Source organism: Vigna radiata, unplaced genomic scaffold, assembly GCF_000741045.1.
Source record: "Vigna radiata var. radiata cultivar VC1973A unplaced genomic scaffold, Vradiata_ver6 scaffold_51, whole genome shotgun sequence".
In the NCBI taxonomy this organism is placed as follows: domain Eukaryota; kingdom Viridiplantae; phylum Streptophyta; class Magnoliopsida; order Fabales; family Fabaceae; genus Vigna; species Vigna radiata.
The window spans coordinates 559799-565193 of NW_014542732.1; positions in this window are offsets into that span (position 1 = coordinate 559799).

A 5395-nucleotide genomic window follows, 5' to 3' on the forward strand; every position below is an offset into this window, starting at 1 on the left:
CTCGGTTGGGATCTTCATCAACCCAACTCATCAGTTGCCTTCTATCCACTCTTTTTACGGCTTTTGTGAATGGTTTTCTGATTTCCAGCTTGCCATCTTCCCGGATCTTGATAACAAGCCACTTCCTATTCTTAAATCTCACTTGTGCTCCTATTGGAAGTGGTATATATTCGGAGTGGATAGTGCCTCCTTTGTCAACCTCTTCATCTTTAGGTACCTGCAAAACATTACAACTGTTAGAATTGGTACCTGATGTGTTGTCATCTGGTGCAGCTTCTCTACTTGTCTCTTTGAATCTGGCTCTCTTCTTCATTTTTACTTTCTTTCCTTTAGAGCAATTATACATTAACACGTATTCTTGATCTTTCAAAGTTATTATTCCATCATGGATACGCATCGCCATTCTGTAAGTCCTCATAAAAGGTCTTCCTAAAATTAATGGAATCCTTCCTTTATTTTCCATATCCACAACTACAAAATCAATTAAGAACTCCAACTCCTCAATACGAACAATTGCATCCTCCACCCTACCAGCTGTCTTCTTAATAGAACCATCTGCAACTGTTAAAGTAGTATCAGCTGGTTTTAATACTAACCCTTTAATTTTCTTCAAGTAACTCAAGCGCATTAAATTTATGCTAGACCCAGAGTCTATCATAGCTCTTCCTATGTCCACATCATTTATCACGCATGGAAGAGTTAATAATCCTGGATCCTTCATTTTAGGTGGATGATGTTCCATTCTCGGCTGCACAAGCACTTCCTGTTTTGCTTCATCTGCATCTAAATCTATTACCTCTCCAAGGTAATAATTAATTTTCTTAGAATAAACAGGAATTTGAGGATGGTTTTCTTCTATAGGAACCATAGTCACATGTTTAAATATTTCTCTCATCTTTCCATTGTGACTATCTCTTCTTTTCCCAACTTTTCTATATCCCTCTTCTTCTTTCTCTTCTTCACCAAGCTTGTCATTCTCACTTACCTCTTCTTCATCACGACTAATCTCAATAACTTCCACCTCTGCTTTTCTTTTCTCCCTTACTACAACAGCATGACATTCTTCCTTACGATTAACATCAGTATTAACCCTAGATTGATTCTTCTCTGTGATTTCAATCCTCTTTGACATTTGGTCAAGTTGCATCTCCAAAGATCTAAAGTTGGCCTGATTACTTGAATGTCGAGAATCATAATCCTTCAAGAATTTGTCAAATCTATTAGAAAAATATCTAACATTCTCTGTTAATTGATTTATTTGCTGCCACAAAGGAGAAGGTTGCTGCTTCCTGAAGCCTCCTGTTTGCCCTGATGGTTTATTCTGCTGTTGACCAATACTTGGATGATTCTTCCAACCTTGGCTAGAATTGCCTGGGTTGAAATTCCCTTGCCTGTACTGGAATTTGTTCCCCATGTAATTAACTTCTTGCTGCATCTCCTCAGGTATAGCACATTGACCATTGATATGGTCACCACCACAAAGATTGCATAGCTACTGTGTTTGGGAGACATTGCGAATCTCCTTTGGAAGTTGTGAGAGGATCTTTGTCAATGTATCTAGCTTTTGGGTCAAAAGATGATTCTGAGCTAGCATTACGTCATCTGTAGGTAAGTGCAAGTCTCCTCCCTTTTGCGTCGGTGCGCCCCTTTCACTATACGCTTTTGACCATTAGCTGCCATACTCTCTATCAAGTCATAGGCTTCGTTCTCAGTCTTTTGTTTGATATCACCTCTAGCTGAGGCATCCAACATCATTTTAGACTGCATTTCAGTCCACCAAGGTAAGCAAGAACAATGGTTGTCTTGTCAAACCCGTGAACTGGTGTTTTCCTGAGTAGGCCTTTGAATCGCTCCCATGCTTGACTTAGAGTTTCTTCCATGCCTTGCTTGAATGATGAGATCTCCAGTTTTCCCTGAGTAACTTTAGACTGTGGAAAATATTTGTTGACAAACTTTGTAGCCACAGTCTCCCATGTAGTAAATGTCCCTTCAGGGAAAGAATTAAGCCATGTCTTAGCATTGCCTCCCAATGAGAACGGGAACAAGCTAAGCCTCACTCTAATATCTGATACACTTGTTATCTTCACTGTATTGCATATTTCACTAAACGTTGTCAAATGGTCATAGGGATTCTCATTTGACAGGTCGTGAAGTTGTTTGCTTTGCACCAGGTGTATAAGTGTTGGATTCATCACCATGTTGGTCGTTTGATCCGTAGGCATGACTATGCTGTTAAATTGGAAAGGGCCAACCGCATTTGATTGGTCTGCAAGAGTGCGTCTTGAAGGAGTTTGTTCAGCCATCTCCTTTGTTCTTCTAACTGGTGAAGGTGATAGTAATCTGTCAAGGGAAGGAAACAAATCCCTAGATGGGCGTCTGACTCTCCTTCTCCCCCTTGCCTCGCTTAAGCCTTCAAGAAACACAAACCCTAGTACCACTTTTTTATATATATAAAAAATATAAAATAAAAAGATAAAAAGATATATACAATCAAGTCAAACTTAATCAGTTTACACTACTAGATAAGTTAAACCACGAGTCCCCGACAACGACGCCAAAAACTTGTTAAGCCCCTGGCAAGTGTACCAGATCGTTATCAAGTAATATAATTGGTAAACCCAATATCGTTCTTCCCAAAGGACTCTTAGGCCTTACTTTTCATGTAAAAAAATTGCGTAAGACTTGAGAAAAGAATTAAGTTGGTGTTTGTATGCAAAGAACAAAAATAAACATGCAAATGCAGTGATTCAATTGGCTTTGAAAAACTATGGATGAATGATGTTGTTGGGGTTTACAATTTCATCTTATCCGCTCTCACATATCTACTCTTCTTATTTACTTCACTTATTTATCCAATTGCCATGCAAACTTTCTAGCCTACCCTTAACCCAATCCCTTGGTGAAAAGAGCCTATTATTAATTACCGGCTTGCTATCCCTAGCCTCCCCTAGTAACTAATAATGCAATGCGAACAGAAGCAAAATACAATTGATCCTCCTACCCCTATCCCTAGGTGGTATTAGCATAATCAAGGAATTTCTCACCAGTTCATGACATTACCGTATGTCCCAGTATCAATAAAACAAACAACTTTTACTGAATGAGTTAAACAATAAAAGCATTAAGCATAGATGAGAACCCAATAGTTGATAAACAAGTATATGACAAGCATATGAAATTGTCAACACCCAATTTCGTCCGGGTGACTGAATAATAGGACTTGTTTATTTTATTTTATTTTCTTTCATTTTTATATTATTTTATTATTTTTAATTTTATTTACTATTTTGGTTAGTCTTAAAAAATAAAAATAAGAAAAAAAAAAGAAACAATACGAGAAAAAGAAAAGAAAAAAATTTTTTTTGGTGGAAAAGAGAAAAGTGATCGCGTGTTGGAGAAAGGGGGTGGCAGAGGCTGATTTGGTTTTGGCAGAAATGCATTGCAAAATTGGCAGAAAAACGGTTTTGGCAGACAGGCAAGGAAACACACTCATACAATACAAGGCTCTCCATTCCTATGGTCACAGGGGGATACACCCGTAATCACACACCACTCTGAATCATCAATACAGAACCTCATTCTCTCCCCATTTCCACAACCATTTGCAACCTCCAATATTCAAACACTGCCTAATCCTTCTACACACACCTTCAACTGAATTCGTCCTCCATCAGAAAACTATCACACACGACCTCATGCTCCTTCTTCATCTTTGGTTTTCTATCAACAGAAACCCACACAAGTCACACACAACAGAACCCCATTCTTACCTCCAACCCCAACCATCTTCATTCACGGTCTCTCCCACAGTCAGCACCCTTCCATCATTTTCATCTCCATCAAATCCTCATTCCCATCCCCTGTATCATACTTCTCAACTATTTTCCCTACATTCCAACAAAAAACAGAGAAACCATTTTCCATTACCTCCAACAGACCCATTACTCACCATTGTCCGATCCTTTTCCACTCACCTCGCCATTCCAAACTCCATCACCGCGACCCTCGCCATGTTCACTACCGACAACCCATAGCCTTCATCTTCCTCTTCCACTATCACCCGAAACAACAACCACAAAATCAATTTCCAGCCACTCCCCACGCCCATGGTATAATCACAAAGTATCTCGTTCAACTCTCAAATAGAAAAAACACACACGCCTCTTTTACTCCCAACTTCCATCACCTTTTCCATTACCATCACCCCAACCTGTCTCAGCATCCAGAGCAGAAAATAGATATCAGAGTGCATAGAAACAATTGACGAAAGCAAGTTCTTAGTTCAAACGAGAAGAGGTAGCACGCGGAGGGTTTCGACATGGACAACAGCTAAGCACCGGCGGAGGCGCCACGGCGCGCCCCAAGTTGGAAAGAAGAACTATCTCCCTCACACGCAAAGGAAGAGAGAGCTCAGTGAGGCTGGCTGCGACGACGGTTTGCGGTGGCTGTTGCGGTGGCTGCCCTATGTGCGCGTCGGAGAAGAGACGAGTGCTGCCCTAGGTTTCCTGTTTCGCGGTTTTGGATTCAAGCAGAGAGAGTTTTCTTTCTCTCTCACACAGGATGCAAGACGCAGAGCATGGAAGGAGGAATTGGTGCGGCGGCGGCCGTCGACGCTGACGGCGTTCTGGCCTGCATCTGCTGGCGACTAGCCCGGTGGAGACGGGGGCGTCCTCGCGCAAGGGAAGCAAACCTGTCTCTAGCTTCCTTCGTTCAGAGAAGAAGAGAGCCCCAGGTTTTCTGAATGTTAGAATGAGGAAAGAAAGTGAGAACCCCTAATGTTTCTGAGTTGGGGCAAAGTGGTTTGGGCCTGGCTATTGGGTCCGCATCCTATCTTCCTGCCACCATGCAACGCTATTCACACCTCCACTGCGCTTCTACAACAAATAAGCAGGTCTTGGGCCTGACCAGCAACTACTACATGCCACCTCCAACTTTGTTGCTGCACCCCTTAGGCCTGGACCAAGAAATTCTGTGCTGCACCCCTGCCTTGCACCCCTGGTTGATTCTAAGTCTAAACGAAAAGGGCTTTGGGCTCAAAGGGCCTCAATTTTATTCAACACCCCTGGTTTTAATCTCTGCACCCTATTCTCATTGGGCCTGGACTATGATGTTTGTTTTATTGTCTTTGTTTTTTTTTTTATTTCTTTAGCTTTAGCATTTGTTTTATCATGGTGTGTTGTTATATCCATTTGCTAATAAAAATAAAAAAATATAAAAACCATAAAATATTATGTCATAAAAATAACCAAAATATATTTCAAAAATACTAAAAAATATATTTTAAGAGGTCTAGCACATGTGTGGTCGCACACATCGTCCTTGTGCTAGAAAATCCTTTCTTTTCTATAAATAAAAATTAAAAATATATTTTAAGGGGTCTAGCACATGTGTGATC